General features: G+C 44.8%; 1 pseudogene; it reads left to right on the top strand.

The window, feature by feature from the left end:
* Positions 1 to 1,046: 1,046 nt before the first annotated feature.
* The window catches only part of LOC136843776 (uncharacterized), a 48,817-nt pseudogene continuing 26,604 nt past the window's right edge, over positions 1,047 to 23,259 (top strand).

Genomic DNA, 23,259 nt, shown 5'->3' with positions numbered 1-23,259 from the left:
AGCATTGGATTGGATATGGTGACATACATTTACACACAGTAGGTTGATAATGGTTACCTTGCTTATTCGCTAATTTGGTCAGCTTGAATTTAGACTGGATCCCAATCTCCTCCATTAAAATTTTGTTATCAGATCTAGGTGTTCAGGGAGTGTATTGCAATATGAAGTTTTCATAATAAAACTAATATTGTAATACTTACCTGAACACCTGAATGATTCCCACCCTCCTCCTCACTTCAATTTTTGATAGTGAGTGACTCAGTTGGGGATGTTGGCCTCTGTCGGCTGGTATTTGCAGCAGCGTTGTCAACGATACCTCAGGTAACTCATTTGACAAGGTTTTTTCCTGTAGCATTGGTAATGCTGACAGTTAATTACCCACTTTGTGGGTAAAATTTTGGGGATATAGTTTGGGCTGGTCAGTGACCAGGGCTAATTCAGGTGTTCAGGTAAGTATTACAATACAGTATTAGTATTATTATGAAAACTTCATTTTTATAATAAATAAAGTTTTATATACACAGTTCTTAACAAATAATTACATGATCAGAGCCCTCCCTCCTCCGCTCTCTTGTACTGTACATAGAGCATAAATGAATGAGCTCTCTTTAGGCTGTGTTAAAAATCTGCCTCCTCGAAAGTGTAGTAGTCTACCCACACCCAAAACCAAAGAGCACTAACAGAATTTTAATTTTGAGCTGCTGCGTGAAGTAGAAACTCAAGAAGTACAATTATTTGGGTGGCACATATATAATTTTATTTTATTATAAAATGTCATTTTTGATGTTTATTTATCACTTGTTTATTGCTTGTTTGCATAGCCTAAGTTAAAGTAGTAAGAAGTTGGGAATTAAGAAACAGGTTTATACTAAATGCTTTTAATCTTCATTTTTATTTTAAGGAACTGTTGGAAGAAACTACTACCATTAAATGCTGGTACAGCCCCAGAGGATCCAAAGATTACTAGTGCTTTATTGAAGAAGTTAACTGAAGACAATAATATTGGTCCCCATTTGTTACAGAGCAGCAAATTCTAATTTCCTCAAGAAAGTGCACTAAGTAATTTAAAAGATTTTTCTATGAATAGAAATGCAGCATCACACCCGGAGAATGCTCTTAATAAATCTAGTCCAATAAAGATACTGAGAGGCAATCCTAAGATCCCCTATTATGAAAATATTCAGGAACCCCTGACTAATTCTCCTTTGACACCAGATCTTCAAAGTAACTCCTTCAGAAGAAGTGTTGCATACCAAGCTATAAAGTTTTTGAATCTAAGTGGTGATAGCAATGATGGACTTGAAGCAAAAAATTATGGGATTGCTTGCCATGCAGTCAGTGGCCAAGATTGCAATGCTTTTGCAGGAACAACTAGTTACTCCCCCTCAGGGACATCAGAGCTCAGTAAAACAGCTTGCAGTGATTGTACCCCATGTGATAACACTAAGCTACAGTCACATCACAATTTTGTAAGAAATTTTTGGGATGCAAGAATAAACATCACCAGGCATGACATCCCCATCAAAACAATCAATGGCGATGCTGAAGAGAGAATCAGCTGTGAAACCTGCCAGAGCCTTGGATAATACCAATTCTCCTAGACCTTCCATCTACCCCGTCCATAATGAAAATCAAGGACTGGAATCGCGGGTAATTGCTGGTGCTACAGTTTCTCCTGAAGTTCATTACAATGATCATTTTGACTTGGACATCTTGGATGATCTTGGGCTAAAAAACTGCACCACAACTCAGGATAATGATCCACAGTTCCTTTCTCCAGAATATTTTTTACAGCATTTGAAACCAAGGTCATCTGCAGACACACCATTGGGTGCTCAGCCTCCCCATAAAACTGGTAATATTAAGCTAAACCATTTACCTTAATTGTATTTTGGCAGCCATTGTCATAGTAAGATTTTTTATCAAATTAATTTTTTGGATGAATTATGACTACTGTTAAATTAGTCATATTCGCCAGATGAGTTTGCATTCAAACAAAAGAAGATTTATTTTGGCTGACCCGGAGACTGTCTAGTTTACCGATTTGTCCACCAGATGTGTTCAAACGTTTTAAGCTCTAATCTAGAATTCTCCTTGCCGCCATTACGCATAGGCGATTGTTGGTATTCTGTGAAGTTTGGCTGTTTTGCACCTGTTTAAGGTACTATAGTAATTTCATTTTCCTAGGATGTCTTCCACTGGAAGCAAAATCAATAACATCAGGCTATGTAGGAATGATTTTTTTGTAAGCAGGATGTTGAAATTTGAAGTACAGTAAACCTGTTTTCATGCTCTCACAATTTGCGGACTCACCTATTTGCGGATTTCTTTGTGGAACATATATACGCATTATTCTCTGAAAATCCCCCCATTCACAGTATTTTTCACTGAGAAATATTCAGTAATTAGTGTAAATCAAATTTGGTTTGTACTGGCTGCAGGGGTACAGAGTGTGATCTCGAAACTAGATGCGAGTAATGTACGATTGGTCTTAGGGCTTTATGCTTAAATACTGTATGTCAGATACCATATAGGAAAGAAGGGAAGCTGATAGATTACGAAAGCAATTAGTTAAGTGTCCCTTGATCTGTGGTACAGTGGTTATTAAAAGAATATGAACCAATGATATTATGTTTACATGTCAACAAAACTATGTCAACACTAGGTAATATACCTTAGCATCATCAAGAGAGGAAGAAGGAAATTTAGGTATTGCTGTACTGTATATGCACATAACAAAATTTGTTACAACAAAGTACCTGTAAACTTTACTGATATGCAAATATTGAGTATTAGAATATGAGTAAAAATAATTATGCATCTATAATTTATACAACCAACTCCAATAAAATATGTTTTGACAAACTTAAAGAATTACTTAATAATGCCAAGGAACCTACATTAATAGGTGATTTTAATGCCCACAACTCCAATGTGGACTGTAATTGTACAGACTCAAATAGAGCAGGAAGTAAAATAGAAGAATTCATAGAGGCTTATGACATGTGCTGTATAAATGATAACGAAATCAGCATGTTTTTCTAGTAAAAACACATGGAACATTTTCTCAGTTGACTTTAACTCCAACAACAAAACATATAGATGATTGATTGAATACGGTAGACGACTTACATACAAGCAGGATGATTTCCAATATTACCTCTTATTATTACAAAATAATCCCACCAAGCATGTCCCTCAGTATAACATTTATAAAGCAGATTGGGAGCAATATGAATTCCACACTAGGAATATCTCACCATGTGATTATTAAAAGACGATAATGAAACTAATAAATTTCTTGTTGATTTCATTACAAATGTTGCTGATGAAGCAGTACCAAAATCCAAATCTCATCCAACATAACACAAAGTCCCATGGTAGTCTGAAAAACTAACACAATTAATAAAAATAAAACACCAAATTGGAAGAAGATTAGATAATTTGAATATAAGTTCAGTAAAATAAACAAAACATTACCGAGCATTAGGAAGGAACTTAACAAAAACTGACTACAAGTATTTTGTTGTTGAAAATTGAGGGGCTGCCTAGTTTTATCTCGAAGCAGGCTGGAGTATGAAAACCCAACTGGACTCCTTTATTTTCTTGATCTCAGAAATCAAGACAGACCTTCATGGTGGTTGTCCGTAGAAAGACTTCAGGAAGGGAAGTCTCTTCTACCACGTTTCTGACCTAGAATTTTATTCTGAAGCTTCAGATGTAGGTTGGGGGAGCACTCTTAGGTAGTCGGAAAGTTTCAGGAATGTGGTCTGTAGATCAGAGAGCTCTCCACATCAGTATGAAGGTGCTAAAGGCCATTCATCTGGGTCTCCAGGCCTTTCCTCCCATAGTTCCCGGCAAGGTAATAGTGATTTAAGCAAACAAGGGGGCACTCACTCCTTCACTCTCTACGAGACAGCAAAGGACCTCCTTCTCTGGGTGGACCAGTACCAGATGAAGAGAATCACTCACTTCGTACAGGGAAGAACGAACGTCCTTGCAGATGAATTGAGTCGCTACAATCAAGTTTTGCTGACGGAGTGGACTTTGGACTCCTCGTATGCAACGATCTCTGAAACTTTGGGCAAGCCAACCGGACCTCTTTGCAACATCGAGAAATCATCGTCTACCCCTCTTTTGCTCCCCAGTCCCAGACCCTCTCGCATGGGCGATGGGTCCCATGCTGTTGGACTGGATAGGCCTGGATATCTACACCTTTCTCCCTTTCGGATAGATCAGGGAGGTGATCAACATGTTCTCCTCTCACCAGAACGTCTCAATGACCCTGATCACCCGTTCTGACCAAGGAAGGAAATGGTTTCCGACCTGCAGCTGTTGGGGGTGGACTCTCAAGACTCCTGCCATAAAAACACATGCAGCTCCAACAGCCCTACTTCCTCAGGTTCCATCAAGGATTGTCTGCTCAGGCCCTGACAGACTTCAGACTGTCAGGGGCCTTGTCAGAGCGAAAGGTTTTTCAAAGCAAGCTGTAGAAGCTATTGCCAGGTGCAGAAGATCTTCTAGCAGGCTCTACCAATCCAAGTGGTCAGTTTTCAGAGGATGGTGTTGACATAATAACATCTCGTCTTGAAGCCTCTGTATGGGGCTAAAGAAGGATTTTTTTTTCCTGAGGACTGATGGGGAGCTGTCCCCATATACCATCAAGGTGTAGGTCAGTGCTTTCTCGGTGTGTAGTTAGGGCCCCTGATCTGTCATCCAACCAGGACCTCAGTGATCTCATCAGATCCTTCGAAATCTCCAAATTAGAAAAGCCTGGTTTTGTCTCTTGGAATTTGGATGTTTTTCTGAAGTGGCTTATGAGTGCAACTTTCGAACCCCTCAGCTCGACCCTTCAAGTGAATCTCATTAGGAAGACTCTCTTTCTCATGAAGCAGATCAAGTAAACACATTAGCCAACTACAAGTCTTCAACAGAAGAGTAGGTTTTTCAAAATGGAAATGCAGTTTGTTCACTTTTCATTATTTCTCTAGCCAAAATGGCACGTCTCTGCTTAAGTGGCTCATTTGTTCGTAATCAGAAGCTTAATGGACATACTCGGACCCAGAGGAAGAAGAGAGACTTCTTTGTCCTGTGAGAGCTTTGAAGTACTATCTTCAGAGGACAGAAAAGACCAGAGGACTCTTAGACAGGCTGTGGTGCTCAGTGAAGAACCCTTCATGACCTCTGTCAAAGAATGCCTTTCTTTCTTCCTTAGAAGTTTGATTACAGAGGCACATTCTCAGTCTCGAGAAGATGTTTTAATTTTCCTAATATTAAAGTCTGCGAGGTTCAGGCTGTTGAGGTTCGGGCTTTTGCAGCGTCTCTGGCTTTTTGGCATAATATCTCTTGGGAGAACATTCCACAATCAACGTTTTGGAAGTGTAGATCAGTGTTTGCTTCTCATTATCTTAAAGACATGGAAACAGTGTTTGATAATTGTTCTACTTTGGGTCCTTTATCTGTGGCTAGCATGGTGTTGGGAAAGGAAGCATAGGGGACTGTCCCTCTGCTGTCTCCTCGCCCCGTTGTAAGGTCGTTGAGTTTTAGGAAAGCTCAGTTACCGTGGTACCCGGAGTACCTGCTGGGTTTTTAATGGCTGGGGTGGTGGTTTTCACTTTGGTTGTAGATGACATTGTTGTTTTTATTCTGGTCTATGCCTAGGCAGCATATTGTCTTTGTCAGCTATCGTGAACTTCCTTACTGCAAAGTACCCACTAAATTAGGCAACTTGGCCATACTGCCACGCCTCTTCAGGTTAAGATGAGTACAACCAGAGGCAGGCACTGACTGAAATAGGTCTCACAGTATGTACAAAAGTATTGTTCCAATGTTAGCGTAAACCTTCCTAGTTCAAAGCTTCACATTTTACACTGCTTTTAACTAGAATCGCGTGATTCCCACCTCCTCTCAATGTGAATCAGCTATAATTGCTGGTACTACTTATTGGTACGGAATTTCTGAGGACAATTGGGAATGGTTTTAATTACCTGGTAGAGGGCGCTCAGGTATGGCCACCTGACCATCTATCGGCGATTGCCGCTGAATTTTTAATTTCTGCCATGCGCATTTAATCATGGATAAAGCTATATATATGTAACTACCAGGTAAGTATATTTAAAAACTTATTTTATAATGAAAATACCATTTTCGTTAGACTCTCTTGTAGAAAGCTAGTAGGTATGTAATTGCTTGGTAAGTATTTATAAAACTGTTTTATCATAAAAATGTCATATTGTTCCTACACAATATACAAACCATTGGTCCTGTACATTAGGAATTACTTTCAGCAAAGCTGGAAATGGCCAGTAAACTTTCAAACAAGGTGGTTAGGCAGTTAACTACTGTCCGGTAGGCGGGAGTCCCGCCTGCCCAGATGTAAACATTCTAATGTACTTTTGGCTGTCATCCTGCACAGATGTGTGTTTCTGCGCTCTCGCTCTGATCTGTCGCTTATGTTAGCGAATATAACACATACTACAATTCTTTACTCTTATCTATGGGGGAGAATGATGGTCTTTTAGTATTTGAGGTTGAATCCTATCTTTCGTCGTTTGTTGTGTCGATATACTGGTATTAATTAGACCACTTCTTTGTTGCCTCTTTATTGTAGAGCAGACATTTTTAAGGTGGCACTGTAAGTGTCTGTCCAAAATATAAAAGCATATATAATAGAATCCTAACAAACATATGAGGATCTGGGCTTAACCCTTAAACGCCGACTGGACGTATCATACGTCGACTAAAATTGTCTGTTGGGTGCCAAGTGGATGTACCGTACGTCGACTACAAAAAATTTCAACCTTCAATCAACTTTGACGTGGCCGAAATGGTCGAAAAATGCAATTGTAAGCTAAAACTCTTACATTCTAGTAATATTCAATCATTTACCTTCATTTTGCAACAAATTGGAAGTCTTTAGCACAATATTTCGATTTATGGTGAATTTTTGAAAAAAACTTTTTCCTTACGTCCGCGCGGTAACTCTGCCGAAAATTTCAGATCGTAAGTTTTGCACTGTTTTATATTAGCCGTTACATAAAGTTTTATATATGAAAATGTGTGCAATTTCATGTAAAATACAGCAACATGCAACCCATGGTTGTAGCTTTTATCAGTTTGGAAATATTTTCATATAAACCACGATAACTGCCAAAATTTCAACCTTCGGTCAACTTTGACTCAACCAAAATGGTAAAAAAACGCAATTGTAAGCTAAAACTCTTACATTTTCTAGTAATATTCAATCATTTACCTTCATTTTGCAACAAATTGGAAGTCTCTAGCATAATATTTCGATTTATGGTGAATTTTTGAAAAAAACTTTTTCCTTACGTCCACGCCAGAAATTCTTTCATCACGTCGTAATGTTTGCACCGTTTTATATTAGTCGTTACATAAAGTTTTATATATGGAAATATGTGCAATTTCATGTAGAATACAACAGAAAATAACTCATGGTTGTAGCTTTTATCAGTTTTGAAATATTTTCGTATAAATCACGATAACTGCCAAAATTTCAACCTTCGGTCAACTTTTTAACTTGACCAAAATGGTATAAAACGCAATTATAAGCTAAAACTTTTACATTCTAGTAATATTCAATCAATTAGCTTCATTTTGCAACAAACTGGAAGTCTCTAGGACAATATTTCGATTTATGGTGAATTTCTGAAAAAAAACTTTTTCCTTACGTCTGCACGCCGTAACTCGCCGAACATCTCGAAATTCTTTCACACGTTGTCGTAATGTTTGCATCATTTTACATCAGTCGTTACATAAAGTTTTATATATGACAATGTGCGCAATTTCATGTAGAATACAACAGAAAATAGCTCATGGTTGTAGTTTTATCAGTTTTGAAATATTTTCACATAAATCACGATAACTGCCAAAATTTCAACCTTCGGTCAACTTTAACTCGACCGAAATGGTCGAAAAACGCAATTGTAAGCTAAAACTCTTACATTCTAGTAATATTCAATCATTTACCTTCATTTTGCAATAAATTGGAAGTCTCTAGCACAATATTTTGATTTATGGTGAATTTTGAAAAACATTTTCCTTACGCCAGCCGCCGTAACTCGCTGAACATCTCAGAAATTCTTTCATCACGTTGTCGTAATGTTTGCACCATTTTATATTAGTCATTACATAAAGTTTTATATATGAAAATGTGCGCAATTTCATGTACAATACAATAGAAAATAACTCATGGTTGTAGCTTTTATCAGTTTTGAAATATTTTCATATAAATCACGATAAATAGAAAAATTCTACTTTCAGTCAATTTAACTCGACCAAAATGGTCGAAAACTGAATTGTAAGCTAAAACACTTACAGTTTAATAATATTCAATCAATTAGCTTCATTTTTCAACAAACGGGAAGTCTCTAGCACAATATTTCGATTTATGGTGAATTTTTGAAAAAAACATTTTTTTTACGTTACGAATTCATGCATCATTTTGTGATAATATTTTCTCTGTGTTGGCTTTGATCGTTTTACAATTTGTTATATACCAAAATCATCGCAATTTAGTGTACAATACAAAGAAAAAAAAATAACCTGTTAGCTTTAACCATTTTGCTCACAGCGATTTGTATAAGATTATATATGAAAATTTTTTTTTTTGTCTGTCATATATGTCAATATTTATATATGATAATGATATTTTTTTCATTTCTGATGGTTGCATACTAAACTTCAGGCAATGACAAAAAAAGGAGCCAAAATGAACTCTTAATCCTAAAAACTAAGCGTGCTGTGATTTTTAAAAACTTTTTTTCCGCTTCGGCGCTAACTCCCGAACGCTGCCGGCATATGGGAGACGTTTTTGTAAATAGAGGCTCGGCGTTTAAGGGTTAATATACAGTAAGGAATCACGTCCTGCATACATGAAGTAGAACTTACAGGATCAAAGCCTGTGTCTGATTCAATACTGAACACAAAAATAATTTGTTATGCTTATACATTTATGCATTAAGCAATGCTAGTGCAAGAGCTCTGAACTGAACGCGTCTACAGACGGCACTACCCAAGACATCTTATATACATAACAGTCTCCTCCCCTTTACATGTGACTAAGAAACACAATTGTTTCTCAACACTTAAAAATCTAATCTTTCAGGAGGTTTTCTTCCACTCAGTCTGTTGGGGAGTACTATAAGGGTGTTCTGATTTGTTGCAAGATTTTCTTGTGTATTTACAGCAGGTGGTTCAATGACTTGGTGGGCAGTTTGCACATCTGGATTAATTAAGTCTGAGGTGTTTGAAACTTGTACTTATTCCTACATGATATTCAAACCATCAGTCCTTTACATTAGAAATTATTTACAGCGAAGCTGGAAACGGCTGTTAAAACTCTTGAACAAGGTGGGTAGGCAGTAACTGTCGTCCGGTAGGCGGGAGTCCCGCCTGCCTGGATGTAAACATTCCAGTTAGCTTTCAGCCATCATGCTGTGCAGACGTGTTTTTGGGGCTCTCTGCCTGATTGTTCTTGAGCTCTTCTTTTCTGGTGGGATCTTTTGTCGTGTTTTGTGTACATATTTTGTGTTTGATATTTTTTAATATACAAGCCCACAATTTTGATAGCCTTGCGGTAAGGCCGCCTTTCCCCCAGCATGCGTTTCTTGGGTCGGCGGTCAGGGGCATAAATTTTCGCTCCCCTATCATTTGGGCCTCACTCCCTCCACTCCTTGTACAGGAGTGTGATGGTAAATTTCTGTCTTGTGCGAGCGTTGCTCTTTGCCTCCTGCGCTGTGGGTGGCTTTGCCGGGAGGAACGTTGTCGGGAGGGGGTTGCCGGGCGTCGTTGGAATATTATTCCCCTTCATTCCTTCTGGTAACTTCCCCTCTGGCTATGTCTCTGTGAGAGATCTCTCCTCCGTCCTCTTTGCTTGTGGGCAGGCGGTCGGGTGACCTCTTCTCGGGCCTCCTCTCACTTCTTAGGACAATCTCCCTCGGAGCGAGAGGAGTCTCCCTTAGCTAATCATTTTTGCTTTTTTGTCCAGGTAGATAGCAAGCATTGTAAGGCACAGCTGAAGTTTCCCTGTGGCAGGAAGGCTGCCCTCATATAATGGACACTTTGATGACGACCACGGTGATGGTAATGGCTAAGATCTCCATGTCGATGTCAACATTGTGCCCTGACATGGGGGACCAACTGCTGTTTGTTCTCTGGCACTTTTGTAGGGTGTGCCACTGCCTCCTGTCGTACCTGTGGTCTCGTCTGCTCTTGCTGTACCTCCTGTCTTTTTGCAACTGTTGCCCTGGCGGCCAGTCACCGGGCAGCTCCTGCTGATGCCTCCTGCCCCAGGTGCCTGGTTGCCCCTGTTGCCGTTGCTGGCGTTCCTGAAGCTCCTGCTGGACGGGCCGCTCCTGTCGTGCCTCCTGCCTCAGCTGCTGTGGTCGCTCCTGTCACTTCTCCTGGTTCCTGTTGCTTGGGCCACTCCCATTGCGCTTCCTGATGTAGCTGCCTCGGCAGTTCCTGTTTCCTGACCACCATCCTGTAGAAGATGCTGGAGAAGAGATTGAGGAAGACGTCCTGTGAGATGTAGTCATCTTCAATTTGATCTTTGACTTCGTCTTCTGCTGCCTTCTCCCCTTCTTCTTCTGAGGCTCGTCAGCCAAAGAAGAGGAAGGCTGCCTCCCCTCCCTAAGAAGTCCTGCCATGGGGCTTCTAAAGGGCTGCCTCCCTTCGGGAAAGCAGTGGGATCTCTCTTCGGCTCTTCCCCGGCCTTCAGGCTCGAGAACCAAATCGCTTACCCCAGGGTCTTGCATCTCAGAAGTCGCGGACACGCAAACTTTGGTTTGCATTTCCGTTGCCATTCCAGGAGTTCTGCTTCTAGACTGGTGCTATGTTGGGTGCTTGACTTTGTTGAGTCACACCGAGTGCTCGAGAATCCTTGGAGTCTCTTGCATCCTGAACCGGTGTCGGAGAGACCTCTCACCATCCCAGTTCAGGCACAGGGCATGAGAAAGAACCAAGACATGCAAGTGTCTCGGTTCTTCTTGGCAGTACATTTTTGAGTGCTCAATCAGTTCCAAAACAGTGCTTAGTCAGGTTCCCAGCCTGGCGTCTTGGTCCCGAGGGTTCGAGCGCATGGATAGGCAAGGAGAAGGTTCCTTTCAGAGGTCCTGTGGGACTTCTGAGGGACTACAGGCAGTCCCTGGTTAATGGTGATCTGGTTTTACGGCGCTTGTCTAGTGACGAAAATCGCTGATTTTCAATTATCGGCACTGATAATTGGGTATTGGCGCTGATACATACCTAACAGAAGCACCGATAACTGAAAATCGGCACTTTTCGGCTCTGATAAGTCCCAAAAATCACAAATTTTCGGTTAGCAGTGATTTTCGGTTATCATCACACCCTCAGAACGGAACCCCCGCCGATAACCGAGGACTGCCTGTACCTCTCGTCAGAGAGGCAATGCATTCTTTCATTTGGCTCTTCCCGGCCCTTGGGGTTAGGAACTGATTCGCATTCCCTATTGGGGTCTTGTTTCTCAGGGACCTCGTGTGTGTGACCTTTCGAGGCCACACTCTCGATTCCAGTTCTTAGAAGTCTGCGTCTAAGACTGATTCTGTGCCTTTCCCTCCTTGGAGAGGAGCTTATTCCTGATGATTGTTATTACGAGATTCAGGAGTCTCGCGGAGCATTTGAACTCCTTGGAATCTCGAGCACACAGCGAGCACTCGGATTGACTAGCAAGTCGCCAAGTGTCTGGGATTCTGCAGAATCTTGGGCACTCCCCAAACCAGTACTGTACTAGGGAGTTTGCTCTCTGGTCTGGTGTAGGCACAGGACAAGAGAAGGTGCTGAAATATTTGGATGTTTCGATACCTCCTGCCTACTTCGTTTTGAGTGCTTGGTCAGTTCTGAAACTTGTGTCTCGGACCCTTGGTTTTGAGCACTCGAGTTAGCAGACAAGAATTCCATTTAAACCTTCTTGAGGGGCTTCGGCCTTGTAGGAGATTAAAATATGTCTTGAGGACAGTGCTAGTTCATGGCAAAGCTTTCCCGGCTCGGCTTGGCCCAGCCCTGCTTGCTCGACCAGCCACTGATCACACGGATTGGCTTGGCCCGCTTGCCCATCTCCTGATCATGTTTCGAGACTGGCTCAGCTTGCGCGCCCAGCCCATAAACGTGATCGGCTTGGTTCACTTGGTTTGGCAAACCAAATGCTGTCGAAGTTCTCCTTCCTTCAGGAGACTCAGCTCAAGTGAACTTTTGCCTCTCTTCAGGTTAGCGCTCTCCTTCCTCTGTGCTACCGTCATCACCTCTGGTTGATGATCGCCTGCAGTCGGCCTCTCCTGCTGGTTCTTCTAGCAGGACAGGTAAGAGTGCTTTTCTCCTCTCCTCTTCCCTCAAACCCTTTCAGTTGCTGCCAGGGAATGTGAGTCGGATAGAAAGGACTCTGACGAGTTTTGTTTTTTATCGGAGTTCTGCTACAAGGATCTACATCTCGGACTTGGTTCTTGGATTGGCTCACTATACATCCGAGTAGTCGAGGATGGTTTTTTGGGTCCTGGCGAGGTTATCCCTCCAAGGAGAAGAGATCGTAAGTGTCACGCCCCAGGAGGACTCGATGGTCTCCTTCTTCAGGATGCGGACACCCTTGATTTTCTTTTTGCAGAGATCTTCACACCGATTCGTCAGCACAATGATCTCAGGGTTAGGACCATAGCATCCCCTGTGAATACTCTTCACTGCTCCTTGCAGGGGTTTTGTTGGGATTGCCACAGTTCTTGCTTGCTATAAGGGCTTTCTCAACCAGATGAATGTCTTTTCTCTGGACAAGGAGTTCATTTTGGTTGAGCCTCCCAATCAAGCTCCTTCCCTTCCTCTTCCTCGACAGAAGCGATCCTTCTTGCCTCGGAGGGGTCTTATGCTGACTAGCAGATTGTCCTGGCTCTTGCTCATCCAGACTTGGATCTCTTGCTCTTACTCTTTGCCGCGAAGGGTGTTCCCTCTTGCAACAAGAGACAGCGAACCTGGAGGACACCACTATGGTGTCCCTCCAGGTAGTCTCCTGATGAATCTGTGATCCTTCATTTTTTCAAGGCTTTGCCTTCTTGGATGTGATCATTCCTGAAGAGGTCTCTGTCTTCTAGAGACTGTTCCACTTTAGGGGTGGGTTAGCCTACCCAGCACCAGACAGCAACCTTTCGACAATTCTGGTGCTAAGAAGAGGGACACTGTCCTGATTCTGATCTCCAGTCTAGTAATTCCTGAGTCGTCACATTCCCTCAGGAACGGACCTTCACTCGGTCTGCCTCCCTCTTTTGCAGAGAGTAGGTAGATATCGCAGTAGTCAAGGAACATGCCAGGGCAGCTGCCTTGTCCTCCGGACAATGGCAGTCTAACCCTTCCTCAGCCCCAAAGAAGTCTCAGGCTCCAAGGGCACTCATGGAACACCCAGCCTTCCTCATTCTCATCTTAGAAAGTGCGCATATGTGTATCTGTTTCAACGCTCTTTCCATCGGGAAGAGGGCAGAGAGAGAAGAGGAAGGGAGAACGCTCAGAACGGCATTCTCTCCTGCTGGTGCCTTGATGAAGGAATGACTCAAGTCATTAGACTATATGACAGCAACATAGCCGACACCTGGCAGTGGATATCTTTCAGAAGTTTCTGTTTTCCTCCAGGTCTTGGCCACCTTTTATCTAACTTCCGTTCCGTCTCCTCTCCTGTGTTCCTGACTTCAGGAGCAGCCAGTCTGGCTAGAGCTGGTTGTCTTCAGTGTCCTGTCATCACTGTAGAAGCTGTCCCCTCGGGCAGCTTTGCCTTTGATTCTCTTCATTGAGAATGAAGGTCTGCTTCCAGTTTTTAATCCTTTCCTCCTTCGAAGGATGAGGGAGGATTTAGGCTGGTGCTTGATCGACAGGAACCTCTGAATATGTCTACATATTCTCCTTGCGGCATGCTTCTGTTCTCAGATGCACCTACTGGGGAATAGGCGCACACCTGTAAGACTGTTGTCTTCAGGGTGTGCAACCGAGACGATAAGTACCTTCTTATCAACATCCTGTAACTCAAAGCCGTGTCCTGGCCCTCTGAGAGTTTCAGGATCTGTTTTTTGAGATACTCTGTGGTGTTGTTAGGCAACAACACCACAGTAGTAGTGGCATATGTCAACAAACAAGCAGGCAAGCTCAGCCTGGCATTGAGTGACTGGGATGCGATGGCAGAACAGCCTTTGGCAGAGCCCCCCTTGCACTGAATTCTTCACAGAGAGGTTGCTCGACTTGAGGGCTCCCTATCATCCTTCTGTTCGCCTCCCAGCTCAACAGAAGTCTGTAGGTCTTCTGCTTCATTGTACCAGACCCACAGACTGCCACGGTGATGTATGCTGACATGGTGGGACAACCTCAACATCTTCATCTTCCCTTCATATAAGTCTAATTTGCAAGGTGTTCAGCAAAGTGTCGTTCACCCAAAATTTAGATGTATGTTGGAAGACTTCGCCTTTTACACGACCTGCTAGCTCTGCTTTTCGGGCTCCGAGAAGAGTTCCTCCCTGACCCGACCTTCTGTGTCAGTGACACGTGAAGCGGTTCCTTTGGCAGTACAATCCCTCTTCCTTCACGACTAGAGACTATCTGGCTTTCCTTGCAAGCATAGGCTTCTTGCTAAGTGGCAACAGAGATAGCTGGATATCTCTATCAGTCCTCTGTAGCAGTACCCAGGGATTGGAGCTGTCTTCGCTGGTTGGTGTTGTTGATTGGACTTATTTTCTCTGGTCAGATCCACTCTTCAGCAGGTTGCAGACTTCCTCGTCATCTTTGTCGAGAGTTGCTTCTCTCTGGTTCAGTTGTGAGGACTTAGGTCCACTTACGGCCTAGTCTTTCACCTGAAAGTAGCCTTTTTCTCTGCAGTCAAGATTTAGCTACTGATGAGAAGCTTCGATTGGTCTTTTTCTCCCAGGGACTTCAGGTTCCTGGGCAGCATGTGACTATCGTTTAGGGTTCCTGTCTCGTGCTCCGCATGCACCCTTGTGAGAGTTGTCAGACAGAGTTCAGACTCTCAAGGCCATCTCTCGTCTCACTCTGGCATTGGAGAAGAGGATAGATGATCTTCATGACCTTTTTTGCTGTGAGCATTCAAGGGATGGGGATCAGTTGCTCAACTTTGTTTTGGATGTCGTAGCGAACTCCGTACCTGTTGGCACGTGTTGCCAGGTTCGAGTTCTTCATGATTCCCTCCCACTTGGAATTTGCAGTCGATGATCCAGATTAGTCACTGCTTTGTCCTGTTAGCGTGCTGCGATACTTTCTGAAGAAGTCTCGACATCTCTAATGGTTGTCGATGACTTTGCGCTAGTACTAACTCGCCCAAGAAAGAAGTGCCCAAGGATACGTCTTTCTTTCTGGCCTTGTAAGATGATGGGAAGGGCGTACTCTGCAGCTGACATTGATGACACCTGTACACTCCGCCCCAGAGCTCACAAAGTCAATGGCTTGGTCCATCCCTCGCATTCTGGAATTTTCTGTCAGTCTGAAAGCAGAGATGTGGTCTCATCAGACCACATTTATGTCTTTCTACCAGCGGGTTTTTGCCCACAAGTCCTTGGAACCCCCTTTCCTTGGACCTGTGGTGGCTGCTCAACAAGTTGTGTTTTCTTACCTGGCTCCTATAAGGGGGCAGGTAGCATCTCGCGTAAGGTGTATAGTCCTGGAAGTGAGGGGGATTACGAGAGTTACTGGCCTCTCCTCCTCCTCCTTCTTCATCCCCATGCTTCTCTTCCTTCAGGCAGAGAATGGGACTTGAACCGACACTTGCTGGAACTGGTGTCTGATGTGGTAAGCTTACACATTGAGCACCCGTTCTATTTTTTTTTCCAGAAGCATAGAAGCAATTCTGCTTCTTCCTCTAGCAAGGGGAGGAAGGAGACTCTGGCAATAAGACAAACCCTTTTTTGGTTTTTGCCTTACTGCCTCCGACTCCTTAGATTCTTTCTAGCCTATTTTTGTATGAGTTACGATTCTGCACTCATTCGTAAAGGTCCAGCAGTCTGACAGTTGATCTCGCAGTTCCTAAGCTCTGATTAATGTCAGAAGTATGGTATTCCTCCTCACTCTTTCGACCAGGAAGAGTAGCCCAGGTCTGGCGAACTCCAGTCAGTTCCGAGACTAACTCAGATTCCTCCCTCCATTAAATGAGTCTTCCTATTGTAAAGGACCGATGGTTTGGATATTGTGTAGGCATAGATCACAATTTTTAAAAGTAAATTGTATTTTTCCTAACTATACAAACCTGAGGTCCAGTACATTACATTTATGCCCACCTCATGCCACCCCTCAATCTGAAACCTGGGCCGAGAGGCAAATTGGAATGCTTACTTCTAGGCATGCCGGACTCCCGCCTACTGGACAGTAGTTACTGCCTAACCACCTTGTTCAAAAGTTTTAATGGCCATTTCCAGCTTCGCCATAAGTAATTCCTAATGTAAAGGACCTCAGGTTTGTATTAGTTGGGAAAAATACAAATTTACTATAAAAAATTGTGATTTCTGTATTATTTGTACTAAATGACTGCAACTGATCAACATGACGTTTTACAATCTTTACACCGACATTAACATCATAATGTAAATTTCGTATTTTCCTGACAATTTCTCCTTGTACCCATTTTTTTGGTGTATTGTATGATCTTACCATGAAATAAATTGAAGGAGTGAAATGTCGTACCTCAGGAAATTTTTTACTTGATCATAACCTTTCTGTTCTAACTGACTCTACAAGCTAGGATACATAAGATCTAACTTATTCTTAATCCTCCTCTCCATCAGCAAATATGACAGTGTTACACCCATAGTACTATGTACTGTTGTTCTTTAGGATAATAGAACTTTGTAATATGAGACTCTACATTACCTGAGTTTGCTTGTCTACACTTCATATGTTTGAAAGTTTGAACAAATCTTTCTGCCTCACACCATTCGTTGATGGATGGTAAGTTGCTTATAATGTATGTTGTATACCATATACATTCAGAAATTCTTTAAACTCTTGTGGACCATTGTCTGTCATTATTCTTTCTGGCAAACCATGTGTTGAAAAGATTTGCATGAGTGATTTTATAGTTACTACCGATGATGTTGTTTGCATTGGTGTAACTTTTGGCCACTTACTATATGCATCTACTAATATCAGATGTGAGTATGCCAAAAATAGACCTGCAAAATCTATATGCACATGTTGCCATGGTTATCTGGGTAATTCCCATGGTTGCATTCTTGTTTGTTTAGGATTATTTTGTTACAATGCACAATTAATACACTTCTTAACCAAATTTTTAATGTCCCTGTCAACACCTGGCCATCAAACATAAGCTCCAGCAATTGACCTGGATCCCATTATACCTTGGTGGTCTGCATGTATTTCTGATAGAACTCTACTTCTTATTGCATTTGGAATCACTACTCTTGATCCTCTCAGAATACAATCTTGATTTTTTTTATACTCTGAACCAACCTATTTGTCCTTTTGGCGCTCCTGACTTGGCACAGCACTTGAAGATTGCTGGTTCGAGTGTGTTGAAGGCATCCAGTTGAGATTGTCTTCAACTTAGGGTAGACTTCGTCCGATTAGGCTAGGAGGTTAGGTGCAGCATCATAGGCGTAGGCTAGGCTCCATTTGTTTGCTGAGTTCGTAACCCTTCGTTGCCACTGTCGCCTGTTTTAGCAAATATAACACCTACTACAATTCTTTACTCTTACCTGTGGAAAGAGAATGATGGTCTTTTGGTATTGGAGGTTGAATCCCATCTTTTGTTGCCACTGTTGCATGTGTTAGCAAATATAACACATACAGGCAGTCCCCAGTTATCGGCAGGGGTTCCGTTCTAAGGGTGTGATGATAACTGAAAATCTTTGCTAACCGAAAGTCGCCGATTTTCAAGGCTTATCGGCATCGAAAGGCGCTGATTTTCGGTTATTGGTGACTTTGTTAGGTATGTATCGGCGCCAATACCCAATTATCGGCGCCAATAAGTGGAAATTGGCATTTTGGCACCGAAAATTGCCGATTCTCGTCGCTGGACAAGTGCCATAAAACTGGATCACTGTTAACTGAGCCTGTCATTAACCAGGGACTGCCTACTACCATTCTTTACTGTTACCTTGCATAAGTCTGTCTGTCTGTACAACTCCCCCCCCCTCCAGTGCGTGTCCTGGGGTTGGCAGCAAGGGTGTAAAAACTTTCGCATCTCTCATGATGTTGACCCTCACGCCCTTTGTACCTCTTGCAGGGGGTGTGATTGTAACCCTGAATTGACTTGTTCCAAGTGTTGTTCTTGGTCGCCTGTGCAGTAGGTGAAGTTTATCAGGAGGAAACAGTATCGGAGGAAGCCTGGTAAGGCATCATTGAAAGGTTTTACGCCCCCAGTGATGCCTTTGGTAGCTAACCCTTCGTCCTCGTTTCTTTCTCCCAGTAAGCTTCCCCATCTGGCTGTCTCTCCTTCGGGAGAGATCTCTCCTCTGTCTTTGCTTGCTTCGTCGAGCTGAGATTGGCGTGGGGTTGGGTCAAGATGACCTCTGCTTGGGTGCCTCTGTTCACTCCAAGGGGGAAGCTTTTCCCTTGGAGCGAGAAGAGTTTCCTGCTGCTGACCTGACTTTTTCACCTTCAGGTATGGCGGTCGAGCATCTCCTGGGTAAGCAGGCAATGGATCTGAAAGCAGCTTGGCTCTCCTTGGGACTCTATGGTCTTCCATCACTGCAAGGTCTCTTGGCACACCTGACGAAGTTCCCAGTGGTGACGCATGCTGCTCCAAGATTGGCCACTACAACGGTGACGATGACAGCATTCGCGAAGATGCTGGTGACTGTCTCCACTCACTTCCCCACTCAAGTGACTTCTGTCCTGGCATCCCAGCATGTGGTGCCCCTGCCTCCAGGTTTCGCTGTGGCCCCGCCTACCCATGCTGTGCATTAGATGATGGTCACCTCGATGGTGCCCCATGTGATGGTTCCTGCTGCCCCTGCTGCTCCTGTTATCTCTGCTATCCGGTCCGCTGTTGCTAAACCTGCTGCCCCGGCTGTCCTAGTTGCTCCTATTGCTGCTCCTGTTGTTGTTGATGTTCCTGTTGCCCTGGCTGCCCCAGCTGCTCTTGTGATGGCTGCTGCTCCCTCATCACGGTGCCCCTGCTGCTCCTGTTATCTTTGCTGTCCAGTCCACTATTGCTGCACCTGCTGCCCCTGTCCCAGTCACTCCTATTGCCGCTCCTGTTGTTGTTGGTGCTCCTGCTGTTCCTGTTGCCCTGGCTGCCCCAGCTGCTCTTGTGATGGCTGCTGCTCCCTTGTGGATGGGGAACCTGACCGCGATCCTAAAGATGATGATGAAGAGGAGGTCGAAGAAGAGGTCTCGTAAGGTGTTGTCATCGTCATCTTCATCAGGTTCATCTTTGTTGTCGTCAGCTGCCTCCTCCCCTTCTTCTGAGGCTCATCAGGTGAAGAAGAAGAAGGCTGCCAGTTCCCCCACAAGAAGTCCCGTTGTGGGACTTCTAAGGGGCTGCCTCCCTCCACAGGGGAAGCAATGGGATCTCTCGTTGGCTCTTCCCGGCCTTCAGGTTTGTCAACCGATACACATACCCTACCTGGGTCTTACCTTTTGGGAGCCTCAGACGTGCGGGCCCCGGTCTGCGCTCCCGATACCTGCTCTAAGAAGTTCGCCTCTAAGACTGGTACTGCTTTAGTCTCTGCCCAAGTTTCTTCAGATTCTCGGCAGGAGGCTGCTCCCATTGATTGTCCTGCACAAGACACAGGAGCATCAGGTGCTCAGTCAAGCTGAGTCATGCCGAGTCAGGCACCCCGAACTGTTACCGGCGAGTCTGCTCCCCAGCCCGGTTCAGGCACAGGTCGAGAGAAAGCACCACTGCTTCTAGTGCTCGGTCAGGTATCCAGGCCGGTGTCTCAGTCCTGAGGGTCCAAGTACCTGGAGAGGCAGAGAGGAGGTCCCCTGTCCAGTCTTCTTCTCGGGAGGTTTTGGCCTTGAAGAAGACTGGGGTATGTCGTGGGGACGGCACATGTTCTCACCAGCCAGCTCCTGAGCACTCGACTCCACCCAGCCCCCGATCGCGTTCACGTGATCAACTCAGCTGGGCCCGGTTGAACACCTCTATTCTCCTTGGGACAGCGCTTAGCCAAGGCGCAAGTGTTTTCCCAGACCCGTGCTGCCATGACCACCACGGGTTGGTGGTTGCCTGCGGCCTGCCTCGTCTGCTAATTCTGCTGGCAGGCCAGGTGGGAGTGCCCAGTCCTCTTCATCTGTCCCCTCAACCTCCCGGGGTTTTACTGGGAGGCATGAGCGGGATAGGAGGGACTCAGAGGAGATTGCCTCTGCTAGGTTTGGCTGTGAGGTCCTATGTCCTGAGGTCGGTTCTTGGACCAGCTTGGTCATACGCCCAAGTGGTTGAGGAAGGATCCCAGGGGTCTGCCAAGGTTTTCCCTCTTGCGGGGAGAGTAGCTCAGGAGGACCACACTGGAAAGACTTAGGGTCCTCTTCCCCAGGATGCAGACACCCTGAGATACAGAGGACTTTCACGGAGATCGTTGTGTTGATATGTCAGCACAGTGATCATGAGGAAGGGGCCACGGCCTCTTTATGTGGATCATTTTTCTCGCCTCGAATCCTTTTGAGGTCCTAAGAAGGAACCCAAGGTTTTGGTGGGACTGCCGTGGTCCTCGCTTTCTGAGGGGGTACTTGACCAGGTGAATAACCTTGTCTCTGGGGGAAAAGAATTCCTTTTGGTCAAACCGCTGGCACAAGCCCCTTCCCCCTTCTGTGCCTTGTCAGAAACATTTTTACATGCCCTTAGAGAGGTCCTTGCTGACTAAGCAGGTTGACCCGGGCCTGGTTCGTGAAAGGTGCTCTTAGGAACACCCAGCCTTCTTCCTCAGCCAAGAAAGGTGCGCAATTGCGGCCCTTTCAACCCTCTTTCCAGTCTGGAAAAGGGGGCAAGGGGAAGAAGAAAGGGAGAGCGCCATTGTTGGGGGCGTTTGCCTGTCGAGCCATTGGGCAACATGGCAGTGACTTGGAGCTGAGACCTGGGTAGTGGATGTCCTTCAGGAGGGATATCTACTCCCCTTCGAGTCTCGTCCACCTCTTACCAACAACCCCGTCCGTCTCCTGACCTATGTTCCCAGTTTGCCGAAGGATCACACACTAAAGCAAGAAGTGCAAGCCATGCTGAAGAAGGGCACTGTGGAAGTGGTGTCAGATTGGTCTCCAGGCTTTTACAGCCGTATCTCATTTGTAGAGAAAGCCTCAGGGGGTTGGAGACTGGTTACAGACCTCTGTCACTTGAACCGATTTGTTCGCCAGACTCAGTTCACAATGGAGATGCTGTGCTCTCTGCTGTCCTCCATCAGGGAGAACGACTTCATGCTGACAGTGGACTTGAAGGATGTGTATTTCCAAATACCCATCCATCCGTCCTCTTGCAAGTACCTTTGCTTTAGTATCCTTGGGGAGACAGTGTTCCAGTTCAGGGCACTATTTTGGGCTCTCGACCGCTCCCCAGGTATTCATGCGAGTGTTCACCCTTGTGTCAGCTTGGACCCATTTGCACGGGATAAGTCTGATGAGGTACCTCAACAATTGGCTTGTCCTGGCGAGTCCCACTTGCAGTTGCTTCAGGACAGGAATCGACTCCTCAAGTTTTGCTGCAGCCTAGGGGTTGTAGTAAATTTTGAGAAGTTCAGTCTCATCCCCAAGCAGAGGATAAAGTACCTGGGCATACTGATAGATATGGTAGCAGCAAGAGTCATCCCCATCCCCAAGCAGAGGATAAAGTAACTGGGCATACTGATAGATATGGTAGCAGCAAGAGTCATCCCCTCAGACTCTTGTATCAGCAGATTCAGGAAGGCAGCGCAGCTGTTTCTGTCTTGACAGGAGCAGCCAGCTCGGCAATGGCAAGTCGTCATTGGTCACCTGCCGTCATTGGAGAAGCTGGTCCCTCATGGGCGGCTTCACCTTTGTTCTCTCCAGTGGAGAATGAAGGAGTTTTGGCCTCAGTCTCGAGACCCCCAATCCTTTCTCATTCCTCTCTTGGAGGAAGTGAGAGAGGATTTAGACTGGTGGATGGACGACAGAATTGCTGACTTTGGGAGTTTGGAACCGAGATGATAAGCACCTTCACATCAATATCCTGGAACTCAAGGCAGCCTTCTTGGCTCTCCAAGAGTTTCAGGATCGAGTGTTGGAACACTCTGTGGTGGTGATGAGTGACAACACCACAGTAGTGGCATATGTCAACAAGCAGGGGATCTCATGTCCCTTCCACTTCACCAGTTGACAATGCAGGTGCACGAGTGGGTGGTAGCTCACTCCTGTTAGAGCTGTCAGCCAGGTACATTCCAGGCAAGAGGAATGCAGTGGCAGACAAGCTCAGCTGCCAGAATCAAGTGATAGGGACGGAGTGGTCCCTTCACTTGGACATCACATAGAGGTTGTTCGATCTGTGGGGGCGTCCAGTCATCGATCTGTTCGCCACCCGGCACAACAGAAAACTTCAGGTCTTCTGTTCTTTCGTGCTGGCCCCATGGGCCACTGCAGAGGATGCATTTCAACACCTGTGGGACAACCTCGACATCTATGCCTTCCCTCCATTTTGTCTGATTCGCAAGGTGATCAACAGTGTGTTGATCACCCCGAATCTCAGGATGATTATGGTTGATCTACTAGCTCTACCCTCTGAGGCACCAAGAGAGATTCCTCCCTGGCCCAACCTTCTGTGTCAACCCCACGTACCACCAGGCAGTGTAGTCCCTGTGTCTTCACGGCTGGAGGTTATCCAGCATCTCTTGTGAACAAGAGGCTTTTTGTGCCGCGTAGCAACAGAGATGGCTGGACACCACAGACAGTCCTCTGCAGTGGTATGCCAGGGAAAGTGGGCTGTCTTCTGTGGTTGTTTTCATAGACGGGGTCTCACTCCGGTCAGAGCTACTGTTCAGCATGTCACAGACTTCCTCGTCTTCCTTCGCCAAGAGAAGCTTCGCTCCATTTCAGCTGTAAAAGGCTATAGGGCCGCACTTGGCCTAGTCTTGCGCTTGAAAGGAGTAGACATCTCCTCCTCTTTGGAGATTTTGCTATTGATTAGAAGCTTCGAACTGTCTTGCCCTCTCAGGGATCTCAGATCCCCTGCGTGGGATGTGACTCTCATTTTGAGGAGCCTGATTCGTGCACCGTACGAGCCTTTACGAGAGTAATCAGACAGGTATCTGACCCTCAAGACAGTCTTCCTGCTTGCCCTGGCAT

Source organism: Macrobrachium rosenbergii, chromosome 12 (genome assembly GCF_040412425.1).
Source record: "Macrobrachium rosenbergii isolate ZJJX-2024 chromosome 12, ASM4041242v1, whole genome shotgun sequence".
Lineage (NCBI taxonomy): Eukaryota > Metazoa > Arthropoda > Malacostraca > Decapoda > Palaemonidae > Macrobrachium > Macrobrachium rosenbergii.
This window is presented reverse-complemented; position numbering and strand designations above follow the sequence as displayed.